This window comes from Mustela nigripes, chromosome 10 (assembly GCF_022355385.1).
Source record: "Mustela nigripes isolate SB6536 chromosome 10, MUSNIG.SB6536, whole genome shotgun sequence".
Classification (NCBI taxonomy): domain Eukaryota; kingdom Metazoa; phylum Chordata; class Mammalia; order Carnivora; family Mustelidae; genus Mustela; species Mustela nigripes.
In genome coordinates this window covers 21,132,517-21,152,985 of record NC_081566.1, presented here as the reverse complement: position 1 = coordinate 21,152,985, position 20,469 = coordinate 21,132,517, and the positions used below count along the sequence as shown (strand labels likewise).

Below are 20,469 nucleotides of genomic sequence, written 5' to 3'. Positions count from 1 at the left end.
TCTGAAAGAGACAGAGAGAGAGAGTAGGGGAGGGGTAGAGAGAGAGAGGAAGAGAAGCAGACTCCCTGCTGAGCATAGCACCCACAATGGGCCTCAGTCCCATAACCCTGAGATGGTGATCTGAGCCAAAATTAAGAGTCAGACACTCAACCAACTGAGACACCAAGTGCCCCTTCTTTTCCTTTTAAAGAATTTATTTTTCAGGGTGCCTGGGTGGTTCATTTGGTTAAGCAACTGCCTTCAGCTCAGGTCATGATCTCAGATCCTGGGATCGAGCACTGAGCCCCCATGGGCTCCTTGGTCCACAGGGAGCCTGCTTCTTCTTCTCCCTCTGCCACTCCTCCTGCTTATGCTCTCTCATATTCTCTCTTCTCTATTACATAAATAAAATCTTTTTAAAAAAGACTTTATTTTTCTAGATCAGTTTTATGCACAGCAAAATGAAGAGGGAGGTATAGAGATTTCCCATATACTCCCTGACCCCTACAAGCACAGCCTGCGCCATTATCAACATTCCCCAGAAAGATCCATTTTTTATAACTGGTGAATTTATATTGCCCTACCATAACCACTCAAGTCCATAGTTGACATCAAGTTTCACCCCTGTTGCTGTACATTCTGTGTTTGGACAAATGTATAATGACATGTATCTATCATTACAGTACCATACAGAATATTTTCACTGCCCTAAATATCCTCTGTGCCTCACCTATTTACCACTTCCCCTAGGAACCATTGAACCTTTTACTGTCTCCATAGTTTTGTCTTTTCCAGAATGTCATAAGCTGGACTCATACAGTATGTGTCCTTTTCAGATTGTCATCTTTCTCTTAGTAATAGGCATCTAAATTTCCTCCACATCTTTTTGTGGATTGATGGCTCATTTCTTTTTCATGCTGAATAATATTCCATCGTCTGGATGTACCACAGCTTTATCTTTCCATTCACTTTTGAAGGACATCTTTGTTACTTTCAAGTTTTAGGTGCTACCACCAACCATGTGCAGGTTTGGTGTGGACATGTTTTTATCTCCTTTGAGAAAATACCAATGAACATCTGGTGGATCACTTGGTAAGAGTATGTTTAGATTTCTAAAAAACTGTCCGAATTGTCTTCCAAAGTGGTGGTACCATTTTGTATTACTACCACCAATGAAGGAGACTTCCTGTTCTTACACACCCTTAGCACTGGGTATTGTCAGGATTCTATATTTTGGCCATTTTAATAGATGTGTACAGGTACCTCGTTGCTGCCTTAATTTGTATTTCCTGGATGACATGTGAGTGACATAGAACATCTTTTCATATGCTTATTGGCCATCTGTAGATCTTCGATGAGGTGTCACTTAAGGTCTCTGGCTTATTTTTTTATGGGTTGTTTTCTTATCGTTCAGTTTTAAGAGTTCTTTGTATATTTTAGATAACAGTTCTTTATCAAAAGAGTCTTTTACAGAATAAATGAAACAAGATGGGATCGGGAGGGAGTCAAACCATAAGAGACTCTTAATCTCACAAAACAAACTGAGGGTTGCTGGGAAGAGGGGGGTAGGGAGAGAGAGTGGCTGGGTTATGGACATTGGGGAGGTCATGTGCCATGGTGAGTGCTGTGAAGTGTGTAAACCTGGCGATTCACAGACCTGTACCTCTGGGGCTAATAATATATTATATGTTTATTAAAAAAATAAAAAATTATTTTAAAAAGAGTCTTTTACAAATATTCACTCCCAGTCTGTGATTTGTCTTTTCATTCTGTTGATTTTCTTCTTTTTTTTTAGAATATAGAAAAATAATTACATGAAATTACATCTTTTTCTGAAATAAATTTTGCCAGTTGAATAGTGTAACAGAGGAAAGACCTATTGGTCATAAAAGTTGAAGTAGAAAACAAGATATATTGTCTAAGGATTAATCACTGTGGTTTGAAGGCTCAAATATAAAAAAGTTAAAAAAAAAAAAACCAACTATGAGAAACATTCTCTCTAATTAATGCCCTAAATGTGGCCAGTGCCAAATTGTATAATGCATCATATGGCCTTGGATACTTAGGTAAAGTTGTTCTGTGTAAACAGCAGCACTGGGAAAATAAAACCAAACCAAACCATGGGAAAGAGATAAAGAACAATCTGTACCTTTGTTCTGCCCACTTAAGAAGGTCCATAGCAAAGTGGCTGAGACATCCATCCATTCTAGGGCCAGTCCTGGCTCAGCCTCAAAGCTGAAAAAGTCACTTTGTTTCTGTGCATTGGCTTGCCCATCTATAAAATAAGGGCGGTAATAGTAATAAGGGCTGTTTTAAGGATGAAGTTAATAGGTAGAAAGCACTTAGAATAGCTCCTGGCACACAGTAAACTTTACTGGCACACAGTAAAGTTAATATTAGCAATTATTTTTATACTGCTCTTTGTAAGGGTCAAATGAAACATTTGTAATCTTTGAAAGCTATACAAATTGGTGTTTTATGTGAATAATAAAGAAGAAAGTGATATTTTCTCTAAATCAGATTATTTGGTACTTGACAAGAATTTGTGGGGCTCTTCTAACATATTTGCTTGAGCTTAAACTCAGCTGTAAAAATAAATATGCCTTTTGAAATTCACAGAACAGCATTTTTTAATGTCTTATATCACTTAACACATTATATTAGTCACGATTTGTGTAGACTCATTATTTTGGAATCTTGCAGTCTTTCTAAATGTTCTCTAAATTTACCATACTTTGATTTAAAAAACAAATCACATTAGATTGGTAACAAGAATCCAGGGTTCAAATTCCAATCAGCTTTGAACAAACTGAATGTGTTGAGGCAAATTACTGAGATTTTCAAAGTCTCATTCTCCTTACACATAAAATTACCAGGTAAGAGCAGATAATCTCTAAGGTCATATCCAATTATAAAATTCCATGAATTGTAGGTTAGGATAAACATCACTATCTTTGTTCTTTGTTGGGATAAATTTTAAAGGACTGGGCTTAAGTCATACATTTGGAATTTTAAACAAGCAAAAATACCATTTTCTTGGCTCTCAGACTGGAACTTTCAGTGCAGTGAATCTCAAACTTTTCAAATCAAAATGCCATAGAACTCCTCTAGTATGTAAAAATATTGAAAATCAAGACAGCTGAAGAAAAATGAACTTTATAATTCTTAGCAAAGTGATACCACCTGAAAATACTTTCAGTTGTAATCTCCCTCAGGCAAAACAATACCTTTACTAGCTTAACAGAAGCAAAAATCAAAAACATTTCCAAAAGTAGAGAAAGCCAAATCCTCCTTTTCAGATAGCCTGAGACACAAACTACTCACGTGGCTTCCCTGCTCTGGTCTCAGTACTGCCAGGATTAAGAGAACTGCAGTGACCAGCAGTGCCTGATACCACCTGTGGCCTGCTAGTGTCCTAACACGGCCAAGGACAGCAGGAGGGACAGGTCGTGGGCAGATAAAAGAAATAAACATAAAGCATTTTAAAGTCTACTATTTTCTTGTTGATTATGTTACTATAAGACAAAATAGACTTCAAGACAAGGAATATTACCAAAGATACTCCGTAATGCTAAAAAGGTCAATTCATTAAGAACATATGGTAATCTTTTTTTTAAAATAATTTTTATTAACATATAATGTATTATTTGTTTCAGGGGTACAGGTCTGCAATTCATCAGTCTTACACAGTTCACAGCCCTCACCATAGTAAACACTTATTTTTAAGTAGAACATATGGTAATCTTAAATGCATAAGCATCTAATGACAGAGCTGCAAAATATATGAAGCAAAAACGGACAGAACTGAAGGGAAAAAGAGACAAATCTATAGACAGAGATGGGATATACATTTTTTCCTTCAGTCATTATATTACTGTATCAAATAGAGAAAAAAATCAATAAGGATAGTGAATTTTTAACCAGCACTAAAAACCAAACTGATGTACTTCATATTTATAAAGCACAACCAACAACCACACAAAATACTTTTTCTTCAAATGCACATGGAACAAATACCTACAAGGACCATGTGATAGGGCATAAATCAAATCTCAAAAATTTTCAAAGAACTTAATTATACAGGGGACTTCTCTGACTACAACAGAATTAAATAGAAATCAGTTGTAAATAGACATATGGAAAAAAAAAACCCAGACTCTGGAAATTAACAAACCTATCTCTAAATAATCCATACGTCAAAGAAACAATTTAAAAGTAAGTTAGAAAATATCTCAAGCAAGATGTTAAAGAAGTCAAAATTTGTGGGGGATAGCTAAAATTGTGCTTTCAGGGTAGTTTCTAGCTTTGTATTAAAAAGAAGAAACATATTAAAATAATGACCTACACTTCTACATAAAGAAGCTGGAAAAAGATGAGCTAATTAAACTCAAATTAATTAAAAGAAAGAAAACATTTGAAACTGGAAAACAATGAGATTATAAAAAAGGCAATAGGTAAAATAAAAAAGCCAAAAGCTAAATCTTTGAAAAGATTTTCTAAGTGATTAACTTTGTCAAGACTGATCAAGAAAAGAAAGAAAGAAAGAAAGAAAAGTCACAAATTACCAATATCAGGAATGGAATAAAGACATCACTGTGGGGTGCCTGGGTGGCTCAGTGGGTTAAGCCGCTGCCTTCGGCTCAGGTCATGATCTCAGGGTCCTGGGATCGAGTCCCACATCGGGCTCTCTGCTCAGCAGGGAGCCTGCTTCCTCCTCTCTCTCTCTGCCTGCCTCTCTGCCTACTTGTGATCTCTCTCTGTCGAATAAATAAATAAAATCTTAAAAAAAAAAAAAAGACATCACTATGGACATTAAGAGAATAAGAGAGTATCATGAAAAACTTTATGTCAATAAATTTTCTAACTTAGATCAAATGGGAAAAATCCGTTAAAAACAAATATTATGAAAACTGTCACAAGAAGTAATAAAAAAAATTCTGAACATTCATATAACTGTTTAAGATATGTACATTTATGGAAATATTTAAACTTTCCCACAAAGATACCTCAAAACTTAAGTAGTTTCATTAGTCAACTTCTATCAAACATTAAAGGCAGAACTAATACAAATTCTAAGCAAACTCAGAAATTAAAGGAGGAAACTTCCCAATGTGTTTTATGGGGCCAGGATAAACCTAATAGTAAAACCTGACAAGACCATTTCAAGAAAAGTAGATACCAATAACTCTACTGAATATAAATGCAAAAATTCTTGACAAAATACTAGTAAATCAAATCTAGTAATATATAAAGAGTATTACATACCATTACTAATAGGCTCTTTCCTGGGAATACAAGATAAGCCATTCAGTGTAATTTATTATAACAGTATCTCATTAAAAACATAGAATATGATAAAATTCAAGTCTATAAATTGGGAAAACTGGGAATAGAAAGGGAATATCTTAAATGTGATTTAAAAAATCATAAAAAGAAACTATGTTTTTCTTTCCTCTGCTCTCACCAACACTTCCGACATCAAATGTATGGGGTTTTCCCCTACACCAACCTATCTGATAACAGCTAAGTGTCCTACAATTCAATTCTGACACTATCTACCTGGAGTTAGGGTCAAATAACCCAAGTTAAGGGCTCATAGACTTTACCCATTTCAGATGCCAGATGCAACTCTGGACCTCCCATCCCTATAACTGAGCAGCTATAAGCTAGATGTTCCCATAACCCTCTTTTCAGGACCAATGATTTTCTGGAATGTCTCACAGAACTCAGGGAAATACTTACTTACATTTGTCAGTTTACATCATAAAGGATATGATAAAGGATACAAATGAACAACCAGATGAAGAAGTATATTGGGTGAGGTCTAAAAGTATCCTTAGTTTAAGGAACTTTTGTCCCTGTAGAGTTAAGATGTACCACCCTCTTACCACATGGCTGTGCTCACCAACCCAGATTCTCCAAGCGCTGTACTTTCGGGATTGTTATGGAGGCTTCGTCATGTAGGCATAATGAAGATTTAATTAAATCTCTAACGCTTATCCTCTCTTTTGAGGATGGGAGAGGAGGATTAAAAGTTCCAAGCTACTAACTATGGTTTGGTCTTTCTGGTGACCAGTCCCACTCCTAAAGTTGTCTGGATAATTATCCAGACGACAATGAGTCCACCAACTATCACCTCATTAGAACAAGAGTCTCCTATCACTCCAGAAATTCCAAAGGATTTAGGAACTCAGTGTCAGGAACTGAGATCAAAGACCAAATATTAACATGAGATGCTCTTAGCATCCCTGTCACTCAGGAGATTACAAGTTTTCTTAAACGTTCTGTGAGAGGATTTGGTGGCAGATTATATAATAATATACATCTTATTACTTACCAGGACGTCAATAAAAAACACAGTCAACATTATACTTAGCAGTGAAAGACTAACATATTTCTCCTAAGATTAGAAACAATTTCTCCTAGAATGGCTCTTCTATTTAAGTTTGAACTGGGAATCTTAGCCAGTGCAATGAGGTAAAAAATTTTTTTAAAGAACACAAATATTAGAAAAGGAAATTTGTAATTGTCTTTATTTGTTGATGACTTGATTTTGTACATAGAAAATCCTAAGAAATCCATAAGGAAACAAACATAATAGATGATTTCAGGTTTCAGGTTATGAAGTCCATATAACAAAATTAAACTACTTTTACCAACTGATTTCAAGGTTTACTATAAGCCACAGTAACCAAGATAGTCTAATATTAGTGTGTAGATATACACTAGATTGGTGGAATTTAATTGGGTCAAATAATAGATCCTTTCTAGATGGAAAATTGTTGACAAGGTATTAATGCAATTAAGTGGGAGGGAGGGATGCTTTTTCAACATATGGTGCTGAAAAAGATGTATACGCATATGGGAAAGGACAGTCTGAACTTCTATCTTACACCATATAAAAAGTTAGCAATTGAGCATAAAACTTAAAACTGTAAAGCCCCTAGAAGAAAAATTCAGAGATCATGTTTATGACCTTGGGATAGGTAAAGATTTTGCAGACAAGACCAAAAAAAGTGCTAATCATAAATGAAACATAATCAAGTGGACTTAATCAAAATTAGAAACTTTTGCTCATCAGCAACACATTAAGAAAATGAATAAATAATCCAGAAACTGAGAAATATTACTTACACATATTTGATATATATCCAGAATATATAAACTACTACTGTAAATCAATAATAAATGCAATACAATTTTTTAAATAGGCATAACTTGAAAATGTAATTTAAAAAAGAAACACAAGGGGTGCCTGGATGGCTCAGTTGGTTGACTGTCTGCCTTCGGCTCAGGTCATGATCTCAGGGTCCTGGGATTGAGCCCTGCATCAGGCTCCCTACTCTGTGGAAAGCCTGCTTCTCCCTATGCCTGCCACTCCTCCTGCTTGTGCATGCTCTCTCTCTCTCTCTGTCTCTCTCTAATAAATAAAGAAAATGTCTCTTAAAAAAAAAGAAAGAAGAAACACAAGGCACATAAATGACTAAGAAGCAAGTGAAGAGTGCTCAACATCATTAGTCATCAGGGAAATTCAAATTGGAACCACAAGATACTACTATATACCACTCAAATAACTAGAGCTTAAAAACTTAAAATGTGAATATTGGCACAAATATGAAACATTTGGAAATCTCATATTACAGATTGGAGAGAAAAATGCTGCAACCACTTCAGAAAATTTTTGTTCTATGTAAGTGATACATATCCCTACTTTATGACCCAAGAATTCTACTCCTAGGCAAAAAAAAAAAAAAAAAAAAAAAGGACTTTTTAAATAAGAACGTTCGTAGCAGCTTTATTCCTAGTAACCCGAAACTGGAAACGAAAACATCCATCAATAAAAGAATGGTCAGATTGTGATATAATCATAAAATGGAAAGCTGCACAGTAATAAAAAAATGAACTATTGATATCCATATCAACATGAATCTCAAATTTCAAAAACATTTTATTGAGCAAAAGAATCCAAATGCAAGAGTGTATTCTATTTTTAGAAGGTTCAAGAATAGACTAAACTATGATAATAGAGAACAGAACAATTGTTGGGAGAGAGGAGGAGACAGAGGGGACTGACTGCAAAGGCAGGTAAGGCAATTGCACAAGTCGTAGAAATGTTCTACATCTTTATTGGGATGTTCTCTTTGGTAGATACATTGTCAAAACTATCAAAATGTACAGTTAAGATCTGTACACTTTATACATTAACAAATAAAAATCTAGCACCTGCAAATTCCTTAATCTATGTTAAATAAAAAGTAGGTATGCCCTGCTTTTAAGAAAAAAAATTTACAAAATAGCTAAATTATGTTATGATTAGTCAGAATGCAAGATGATTTTTGCTCTGGATACTTGTTTGGGAATTCCTCTAAATAATAATATCATTTACTACACTGAAAAATGATGAACTTTACAAATACATAGTTTAAAATAGCTTTCTAGGAACGTATATGCTGCATAGAATCAGCTTAAAAATTAGAAAATATCTTAATCATCTTGGTTCCAAAGAATCTCTCAGGCATTTGACTTAATAGTCCCTGAAGTACAGGTAATTTGAGTTCATTTTCCAAAGAAATAGTCCTCATACTAGGCATGTCACAACTGGTGAGCTACCCATGTGAGTGTTCCTAGCACACAGGGAAAACACACGTTTTTGAGGATTAAAAAAGCTATAAGGAGATTTTGCACTTACAAGTCAATCTAGCTACATATGACATTTTCCTGCATGGGTAAGCATCTTCAGTTTTATCTTGACATATCTACTGCTATCTTTCGAAAAGCTGATTTTGCACATGAAAAATTGCCATTTCACATACAGCAAAACACTCAAAATCTCCATCACACATACAAAAAAAGTCATATGGCCTCTGGAAAATTGCTTATATTTTTATCATTACTGAGAACTGGTTAAAATTAAGTTTTATAAATTTATATGAGCCCAACATACTATCTTATTAACTGGCTATGATTTACATATAAGCTATAGTATAACCAAGATGTTTCCAATTACTTGCTTCCTCAATGACCTCACTATGTAAAGTCTAATCATAATAGTTTACAAAAAAATAGAAAACAGAGGGTCAGAAAGATGTAGTCAGGACTGTGCGGCTTGGGATATTGCCTTTTCTCCTCAGTAACAGACAGACACCAATCCAATCTTACCAGTGGTTTCCCTTTCCAGAAATCAGTGAGCTAAGCGGCACTTCTTGGATTCAGTACAACTTACCACTGCCATGGCCAATGTCAGAGTTTGTGGCCAGGGCTGGACAAAAAGGAAAAATAAGTGAACAGAACCGGGAATGTGCCAGTTATGCTGGATTGGGTTTGGTCAAGCAGAAAGATTTGCAGTGCCACTCAGCACCAAGTGGATCATTCTCTCCAGACTTAGCCGATACTGAGCGGGGGACAGAGGAAATGATTTAGCCTCCTTGAACTGGGACACTACGTTGAAAAATTACTATTGGTTAACGGGTAGATTTGGTATATACCGAATCCATGTGGGGCCATATGCAACTTAATTACTAAAGAACCTGGAGGTGCTTTGTAAAAAATATCACTATTAAAAGCACCTAACACTGATTTTGCCTAAATTCTAAAAAAAATTTATGGTGTTACTTAAGTGTTCTGGAACAAGTGTTCTGGAACACTTAGTCCTAGTATATAATGGCCTCTTCATATATATTTGTCGAATGAATGAATGAGAGAACGAGTGAGTAAATGGTATAGAGCTCTAGTACATTGCTGAGCAACTCCAATATTTATGCATAAAGTTAAGCATTACTCACTTGTTTCATTTGAATAGGTATATTCACATAAAATAATAAGAACAGCTTGTTTTCAAGCATCCACTCCAGAGCTGGTGGTGCAGGGATGCTATTCTGGAAATACTATCCTGGTATACCAACCTGGTATCAAGAACCTTTAACACTTTCTCTTTGTTTAAAGACCAAAGGAGTTATATTGTTCAGCTTTAATGGGCAAATTATATTTGTTGGTTCCATTTTTAATTTTGATCCCAGGTTTCGTTAAGAAGGAATGGAAATTTGCAGACTCCATGGGCTTTCCTTGAAGTACCAAGAGCTAGAGAGCCTGAAAGACAACACTGGAAAGTGAAGCCCGAGAGAACTCAGGATATGATAGAACTCTCAACTCAAAGAAAGGAGAAAAAAACCCTCTTAATCACTGGGGAATCTGGGAATGAGAGGAGATAGAGGAAAAAATGAAGGAGTTCAGACTCAGGCTTGCTGGTTGTCCTCTAAGGGTCAAAACCCTGCCTGGGTGGGGATGCAAATGGGAATAGAAGCACTCAAATAGGACGAGAGGAATCCAAGCAGGGAGCGACTCATTCCTTATTTCTCCAGAAGCGACAGTGGTTGAGGCCCAGTGTCTAGCATTGCTGTGGACAGTACAATGCCCCAGGGGGGTGCTGCAGGTCGGTGAAGCACGTCTGCAGGCGGACTGTGTTATGGCTTCTGACAAGGACCTCTGGGGCTTGCCTTCCCGCCTTCCTGGAGGTTCTGTGAGCTACTTGAAAAATCTATTTCAGTACATCTCTACTAAAAATAACCCTTTAGTTTCTTAAAACTAGGAATCTGCTTATTTTCTATTGCTGCTGTAATAAGTTACTACAAACTTCGTGGCTTAAAACAACACAAAATTCTGGGGCACCTGCGTGGCTTAGTCAGTTGAGCAGTTCGACTCTTGATTTCGGCTCTGGTCATATCAGGTCCTGGGATCACCGTGTGGGGCTCCCCGCTCAGCAAAGAGTCTGCTTGAGGCATCTTTCTCTCTCTCTCTGCCCTTCCCTCCTCCTGCTCGTGCTCCTGCACTCCCTCACTCTCTATATAAAATAATAAATAAGACAAGCTTTCTTTTCTAAGATTTTATTTATTTATTTGACAGAGAGAGAGAGAGAGCATAAGCAGGCAGAGCATCAGGGAGAAGCAGGCTCTCCACCGAGCAGAGAGCCTGACACGGGGCTGGAAGCTCATGACCTGAGCCAAAGGCAGATGCTTAACCAACTGAGTCACCCAGGCATCCCAATAAGACAAACTTTTAAAAACAAAAAACAGTACAAAATTCTATTATACTTTTGGAAGTCAAAAGCCCTAAACGCAGGGTATCAGCAGGGTTGCATTCCTTTCTGGAGTCTCCAGACAATAATCCATTTAATTGCCTTTCTCAGCTTTTACAGGCTTCTTTCTTCATCTTGAAAGCCAGTAACATTGCAGCTTTCTGACTATTCTTCCCTGTCCCGACTTCCTCTGATACTCCCTCTCTTCTGCCTTCCTCTCCCACTTCTAAGAATCCCTGTGATTCTACTGGGTCCACTAGGAGAATCCAGGCTCTCTCTATTTTAAGGTCAGCTGATTAGCGACATTCATTTCATCTGCATTAATTTTTCTTTGCCATGTAATTTAGCACATTCACAAGTTCCAGGGATTAAAATGTGGACATCTTTTTTTTTTTTTAAGATTTTATTTATTTATTTGACAGACAGAGATCACAAGTAGGCAGAGAGGCAGGCAGAGAGAGACCGAGAAGCAGGCTCCCCGCTGAGCAGAGAGCTGGATGCGGGGCTGGATCCCAGGACCCTGGGATAGTGACCTGAACCAAAGGCAGAGGCTTTAACCCACTGAGCCATCCAGGCACCCCAAATTGTGGACATCTTTAGAGGCATTTTTCTGCCCATCGCAGAACGTAACCGGACAGATATTTCTGCCAGGTATACCTACAGGCAACAGAGGCTTAAGGCAATGAGGGCAGTCTGGAAACTATCACCAGACCTGACTGAGGCTGAATACAATAAAAATCCACTTGGTATTAATGGTGTGGCAGATAAAAGGCTGATTTGAGCCACTATAATAGGAAGCCACTCTCCTCATCCCATTCTCTGATCATTTCATAGACCTGGAAGGAAAAGAAAGGTACCTTTGAGGAAAAAATACTTGCAGCCATGGAAAAGCAAGTATTGGCCATCTTCCTTCTAGCATTTTTTATGGAAGATATGGGAAGTATGCCATATGACAAGAGAAGTTGTCAAAAAGGGAAATACCCAGTACTTTGAATCTTTATTGATGTGCTATGTGCTATTTCCTAGAGACCTATCCTGCAATACAGCATTCATAGTTAGGGATTATAATATCAGAGAAGCCCATCTACTCATAGGTCCAGTGCAACCATAAAGCCATCGTGTGATTATATTCCAAGTTGGGTGTATAGTTGGAAGAGGTAGACCCAGAATCTGCACATTAGTGCCCTGAACTGTGGAATGATAGAAATGGACAATTAAAAACTCTTTGAACTCCCAACCACTAATACAAACATGAGTTCCACCATCAAAAATGAAAGATGCATGGATCGTATTTTTTTTTTTTGACAGAGAGAGACACAGCGAGGGAGGGAACACAAGCAGGAGTGCAAGAGGAAGAAACAGGCTCTCTGCTGACTAGGGAGCCCAACATGGGACTTCATCCCAGTACCCTGGGATCACGACCTGAGCCAAAGGCAGACTTACTGACTGAGCCACACATGTGCCCATGGATCGTGATTTTTATCATGTTTCCATTTACCTTACCTTTTGATCATTGTAGCAGGAAGATGGGTCTTACAGAATAACAGCGGATTATTATAAATTTAATCAAGTAGCATCTCTAATTGTATCTGCTCTTCTAGAGGTAGTCACTTTGCTTAAGTAAATCAATATTGTCCTTAGGATCTGATATATAGCTACTAATAAAGAAAATTCTTTATTTCTTTTCTTCAGTATGCAGACATCAAAATCCCTATCTTCATGTTCCTTCCGTTCAATTTCCTGGATCTGTACAAAGACCTACTCAATGGATCCCTTAAAAATGCCATCTCGTATCTCACTGATCCTCCGTATGACAAAAAGAAGCATGTTACACTAGATAACTTGGTAAGACAATGTATATAAAAAGAATGAAGAAAATCCAAGATGATATCAGGATCTGAAACTTCAGTAAAGTTTCTGGGAGTCCACTGATTTGGGACAGGTTGAAATAGCACCCCCAACGTGCAGGTAAAGTTACTAACCTTCTACCCTTTCTCACAGGGGAAAAAAAAAAAAAAGCAAAAGATTTCATGGCCTTCTTCTGGAATTGGAGAAACATTCCCATTAATGTGTTTCTCTGACACATTGACTGAACCTAAAAGCTTCTTACTTTGAGTGGGACACAAATCAGTAGAGAGCTTTCTATCTGGTATGAACCATAGTTCAAGCAGCTCTGCTACTTGGCCTTTATGACTCATCAGATCCAAAGTGTTTAAAATATCAAATGAGAAAATAAGGATGCTGAATAGAGCCAATGGCAAATACCAATACAAGAGTCATGTGGTGGCCCCTAGGGGTTTTGGTGAAGGTCATGCCCTTTTCTGCAAATCATTATTTCCCTTAAGAGAAACACCTTGCTGTTAAACTCTGACAGAGACTAATTGTGCAGTCACGGGACACCAGATGACCATTGTGACTGGATTATCTCATCTTCCTCACCATAAACTGAGTTCACCCTGGAGCATATTATCATCAAGTAGAAGTGTTTTTCTATAGGTCTCAAAGGACAAACACATTCTAAAAGCATAAGCTGTATGAGCAAGTGGTTAATAATTCCATCATGCCTACCTCTGACCTAATGCCAGCCCTCTTCAGCTAATACTTAGGATTCTGGAGAGTGACCTGTGAATGACTGACTACAGAGGAAAAAATCTAGAACTGGGTTTAGAGAAGATTCTGCATGATTTTCAAGCACCAGCTAAAAGGGTTGTTGAAATGTTTCATACACATTTAGGGGTGCTCCTAAGGGACAGTGAAGAAGGGAAACCTCACTCTGAATAGAAATTTGAAATCTCTTTTTCCAGTTTTCTTGTCAATAGCAATGGTCTGAGATTAGATCTATACAGATGCACTGGGACCTGCTAATGGTCTGGACAGACATTCAGATATCTGGAGACTAGAGGATTAAGGGTGAAGTTCGCAGAAAGGTATGTAAATATCTGAATGGATTCCGATTGTGAGAATTTCCATAGACTACATGAATGCTCATCAAGAGACCACAGGGAGAAACTGGAAAGATGAACAAGCCACATCTCCTTACTGCCTCCCCAGTGTTTGCTGATTAGCTCATGAGCAACATGGTGATATTGGCAGAAACGAAAACTATACATGGACTCCATAACATGAACTTAACACTTATCAAGGCTACTTGACAACTAAAGAATGAAGTCATCAAAAAGAAAAACAGAGCTGAAAGCTGTGGAGATAGAAGAAAAGCCTTGATGCTTAAAACTAGATCCAGCTATACCTAAAGTCTAGATTTTTCACTTATAGGAGCCAATAAATTATCTTCTCAGATTTCACTGGTTGAATTGGTTTTCCAACACCATATTATCAAAGAGTACTCTTTTACACAAGTCATGATGTTGAATTACTATATTCAGCTAATTTGGGGAACAGAGGTACTACAAAGATGCTGGTGTCTTTTCCATTTCAGAGGGAAAATATTCATATTTTCCTCTCTCTCAGGAACCATTAGCATGTGTTTGTGCAGACCATCACCCAAACTATGAGATTTCTTGAGGAAAAAATTAGCAATTCTTTTCTTTGGTACATCAATACTGTATTTTCTTGGTGGGAAAAAAAACTAAATAAAAATTCAAAATAAAGACAAAAATAAGAAACAATAATTTATTTTTTAAATTTTTTCTTATACAGTAATGAGTGTTGCTAATATTTTGTCATATATCACTTCAGTCTTTTTCTACATTTTTTTTCAAAACTGTAATCTTAATGTAAGTATATTTTATGTTTTTTTTAAACTACTACCTCTTGAACACCATTTCATGTTTCTCCACATCATTTTTTGGAAAGACACCATTCTTTAACTTTTTATGGAAGTAAGTTTACAGTGAAATTTCCAATTTTAAGTATAAATTTATGAGATTTGACATATGAACAATGTTGTTTAACCACCACCTCAGTCATGATATAGAATCCATCATCCAAAAAGTTACCTTTTGTAATCCCTATCAAAATACCATCAATTTTTTTCAAAGAAATGGAACAAATAATACCAAAATTTATGTGGAACCAGAAAAGACCCCAGATAGTCAGAGGAATGTTGAAAAAGAAAGCCAAAGCTGGCAGCATCACAATTCCAGACTTCAGGCTCTATTAAAAAGCCGTAATCATTAAGACAGTATGATAGACACATAGATCAATGGAACAGAACAGAGAGCCCAGAAATTGACCTTCAACTCTATAGTCAACTACTCTTCAACAGAGCAGGAAAGAATGTCCAATGGAAAAAAAACAGTCCCTTCAACAAGTGGTGTTGGGAAAATTGGACAGCCACATGCAGAACGAAACTGCACCATTTCCTTATACCATTGACAAAAATAGACTCAAAATGGGTGAAAGATCTCAAGTGAGATAGGAATCCATCAAAATCCTTAAGGAGAACAAAGGCAGAAACCTATTCAACCTCAGCTGCAGCAGCTTCTTCCCAGAAACATCACCAAAGGCAAGGGAAGCAAGGGCAAAAACTAAGTATTAGGACTTCGTCAAGATAAAAAGCTTTTGCACAGCAAAAGAAATAGTCAACAAAACCAAAAGACAACTCACAGAATGGGAGAAGATATCTGCAAGTGACATATCAGATAAAGGGCTAGTATCCAAAATCTATAAAGAACTTATCAAACTCAACACCAAAGAACAAATAACCCAATCAAGAAATGGGCAGAACACATGAACAGACATTTCTGCAAAGAAGACATCCAATGGCCAATAGAGACATGACAAAGAAGACATCCAAATGGCCAATAGACACAGGACACATGACTCAGCATCAGCGAAATACAAATCAAAACCACAGTGAGATACCACCTCACACCAGTCAGAATGGCGAAAATTAACAAGTCAGGAAACTACAGATGTTGGTGAGGATGCGGAGAAAGAGGAACCTTCCTACACTGTGGATGGGAATGCAAGCTGGTGCAGCCACTCTGGAAAAGAGCATGGAGGTTCCCCAAAAAGTTGAAAATAAAGCTACCCTATGACCCAGCAATTGCACTACAGTCTATTTACCCCAAAGATACAAATGCAGTGATCCAAAGGGGCACGTTGCACCCCGATGTTTATAGCAGCAATGCCAAACTATGGAAAGAGCCCAGATGTCCATTGACAGATGAATGGATGAAGAATATTTGGTATGTATGTATGTGTGTGTGTGTGTGCATATATATGCACACACATATGGAATGGAATGTGGATGGAATATATATAGAATGGGATGTAGATATATGGCAATGGAATATATATATATATGGAATATTAGGCAGCCATCAAAAAATGAAATCCTGCTTTTTGCAAAAATGTGGATGGAACTAGTGGGTATTATGCTAAGCGAAATAAGTCAATCAGAGAAAAACAATTATCTTATGATATCACTGAATGATATGTGGAATTTGAAGAACAAGGCAGAGGATCATAGGGGAAAAAAGGAAAAAAATGAAATAAGACAAAGCCAGAGAGGGAGATAAACCATAATAATAATAAAAAGTTACCTTCCCCTTTTCAATCAACTTCTGAACTTTTGCCCATTTCCAAAAATAATTATTTTCTATTTTTTCTACCCACCTTTTCCTAGGATTCCATATTGCTAGTAACACATGTGTTAGACTGCTTTCTTTTGCCTCACACATCACTGATGCTTTTTTCCTTTTTAACTTTTTTTATACCTTTGCTTCATTTTGGATAGTTTGTATTGCTGTGTCTTCAAACTGATCTCTTTTTCTACAGTGCCTTCTGCTGTTAATCTAATCCAATGTATTTCTCATTTCTTATATTTTATTTCTCATCTCTAAACTCTGTCTTCTCACTTAAGTTCCTCTCATCATCATGTTCTCCTTACCTCTTTGAACATAAAAAATATAGTAATAAAAGCTGTTTTGATGTCCTCTTTTTGCTTGTTCCTGCATTTTTGTAATTTCTGAATTTCTTTCTATTGGCTGTTTTTTTCTCTGACTGTGGGTTTGTATGTTTCTACTTCTATGCATGACCAAGAATTTTTTTTTGATTGCCAGGAAGAGTGAAATTTACATCCCTGGTTGCTGGATTCTGTTCTGATGTACAGTTATTTGCAACCAGCTGCAACCTTTTTAGTTTTGCTTTTAAGCTCTGTTAGAGAAGGTCCAGAGCAGCCTTTAGTCAAGTCCAATTTATCTCCATTATTAAAGTGGTAACTTTCCAAGTATTGTGCTCTGTGAAATCTTTGAGCTCTAGCTGGTAAAAACATGAATATTTGCCAACCCTGTGTTCTCCAAATATTCTTCTACTCATCCTTCTAGCAGTTACTTCCTTGGCCTCAATATCCTCTCACATGTGCACAGATCACTACTCAAACACTCCAGGGGATCCCTCTAGAGATCTCTGGAGCTCTCTCTTTTTGAGTTCTTTCCCCTTAGTACTCCACTCTAAAAATTCTGGCAGCCTTGACTTCCCCAAACTCTGACTTCCATCTCTTTAATTCAGCAAGACTAGCAGAGACTTTCCCTCCCCCCCCCATCTCATTTCCTCTAGATAATAACCTAGTATAATCTTATACTCATCTGGTTTATTTCTTTTTTGTCAGTCCTACACTGCTTGTTGTCCGATACTTAAAAATTACTCTGTATAATTTCTCTGGTACTTTTCAGTTAACATAGTAGAGTAAATCCAAACCCATAATTCCATCCTGGCTGACGCTGAAGTCTACAATATCATTCTCCACCACCCCCTGCCTTCTTTTTTCCTTTTATTTATTTATTTTGATTATTAACATATAATGTATTATTTGTTTCAGGGGTACAGGTATGTGATTCATCGGTCTTACACAATTCACAGTGCTCACCATAGCATATAACCTCCCCAATGTCCATTACCCATCCCCCTCACCTCCAACAACCCTCGGTTTGTTTCCTGAGGTTAGGAGCCTCTTATGGTTTATCTCCCTCTCTGGCTTTGTCTTGTTTCATTTTTTTTTTCTTTCTTCCCCTATGATTCTCTGCCTTGTTTTTAAAATTCCACATACCATTCAGTGAGATCATAATTTTTTTTCTCTGGTTGACTTACTGCGCTTAGCATAATACCCACTAGTTCCATCCACATTGTTGCAAAAAGCAGAATTTCATTTTTTGATGGCTGCCTAATATACCATGGTGTATATACACATATACGTACATACCACATCTTCTTTATCCATTCATCTGTCGATGGACATACAAACTCTTTCTATAGTTTGGCTATTGTAGATATTGCTGCTGTAAACATTGGGGTGCACATGCCCCTTTAGATTACTGCATTTGTATCTCTGGGGTAAACACCCAGTAGTGCAAGTGCTGGGTCCTAGGGTAGCTCTAGTTCAAATTTTTGGAGGAACCTCCATGTTGTTTTCCAGAGTATACAGCAACATTCTTAATGAGTGCCTAGAATTCCATGGAATGGATGTATCATCTGGACTATAGGTATTTGATGGGAAAAACCCTACCTGGTTCGCCATTGTACCCAAAGATACTGAGGAATGATGGAATTTGGCATATATAATTCAATAATATGTATTGACTGAATAAATTAATATTGAGACTATTTCTTTTCATTTCTTAATATTAAAATGCCAAATGCACATTTTTGTTGCTAAATTCTACCAAAATCTATAGTAATAATTATTTATTTAGGATACACTTCTCTAAGTAAAAATTCTGGTTCAAAGAAAAGGCAGGTTTTAAGGCATTAATGTTTATTTCCAAGTTGACCAAATAGAATCATTTTACAGGCTCACTGGCCAATAAGCTCTTTTGAATACTTATTTTTCTTTATTCTTCACAAAATTGAGATATTTCATTTTTAAAAAGTCTTTATTAATTTCATAGGTTTGAAGGTCATCTAATTTTAGTAGTTATTTTTATTTATTTGATTACTATTTAGATGGATCATTTTTATGTTTTTGTTTTCATTTGTAATCCTGAGTGTCTATTATGCAAAAGTTTTATGATTTTTTTTAAACAAAATAGACTGTGGGAATTCTTAATCACTATAACATTCATCCTATATTCAGTGCAATGTCCAAAGTTTAGAGGGATATTTGTTTTTAATCATTGTTTTTCTATCATCATGTTTAAGTCAGCTCAAAACCAGCAAGCTCATTTAGTACTCCAAACAATGGACAATATGTTCAAAGGATCCAGAAGTCTGGCAGAATCAAATAGCAAAAAGTCAAAGAAAAGAATTCTAATTAAAAGCACTTTTCACGGGTCAAAAGTGTAAGCTCATTAATGTTTTACCGTGCAGATGGCATTAATAAGTAACCAAAGATGCATGATCATCATTATTGTCCCCACCATTATTCCTTTGATATAAATGGCTCAGTAGATGTGAGGCACTTACCCAGATGAAGAGATTCAATAATGAACATGGTACCTAGTCTCCCTCCCTACAAAAAACTCAGAGGGGTCAATAAAGGAAGACACAAATTATTCAAGAGAGAAAGAAATATTCTCACCTTCTAAACAGAGATAATTTATCCCAACATTATTTATAGTTGCAATAACATTGGAAATTTCCAATATTATAGTAAATAATTGTCCAAAGGAGTTAGGATGGCAGAGTAGTAGGGGGACCCTGGGCTTGTCTCATCCCTCAAACACAGCTAGATTATAGTAAATGGTTAAGTAAATTATGAGACCATGCCTAACTAAAGAAATACGCTCTCATTAAAAATAAGATGTTTCTCAAGATGGGATTGGGAGGGAGACAAACCATAAGTGACTCTTAATCTCACAAAACAAACTGAGGGTTGCTGGGGGGGGGGGGGTTGGGAGGGGGGGGGTGGGGTTATGGACATTGGGGAGGGTATGTGCTTTGGTGAGTGCTGTGAAGTGTGTAAACCTGGCGATTCACAGACCTGTACCCCTGGGGATAAAAATATATGTTTATAAAAAATTAAAAATTAAAAAAAAAAAGAGGTTTCTAAAAAAATTGTTAGTAACATGGGAGAATGTCTATGATATAATGTTAAATTTTTTTTAAAGACAGGCAACTGTACATGCACTAAAATTACAATTATGTAAAATATGTATATTATAAATATATGCAATCAAGGACTAATAGGAGATACACTAAAATATCCATCTCTGTATAGTGAGATAACAAATGGCTGATTTTTTCTTCTTCTTTTGATTTTTACAAAGACAAAATACTACTTTGCTAACCTGATAAAGACACCAGAGGCCAGTTTGTAAAGGGAGAGACACATACCAAGCTGTTAACAGTAGTCATCTCTAGGAAAAGCAATGAGACTGAGGTAAATTCTCTCTCTGTCTCTCTCTTTCCTCAATAAATGAAGAAACTGAAATTTAGAGAAATAACTTGATTTGGAGAAATTTACATGGAAGTAAGATAAAACCCAAGACGTTTGTTGTCTTAAACACTGGAAACACCAA

The 20,469-nt window shown here is 36.6% G+C and overlaps 1 long non-coding RNA gene across 8 annotated transcripts in view; it reads right to left on the bottom strand.

Annotated features, from left to right (window-relative positions):
* The window catches only part of LOC132025464 (uncharacterized), a 214,540-nt gene that overhangs the window by 153,267 nt on the left and 40,804 nt on the right, over positions 1 to 20,469 (bottom strand). The window contains exon 2 of one of the 8 annotated variants that reach the window (XR_009406586.1): positions 2,129 to 2,254. The exons of the other annotated variants lie outside the window; for them this stretch is intronic. This is a non-coding gene — a long non-coding RNA (uncharacterized LOC132025464). The remainder of the gene's footprint in view (positions 1 to 2,128; positions 2,255 to 20,469) is intronic. 8 annotated transcript variants of the gene reach the window in all.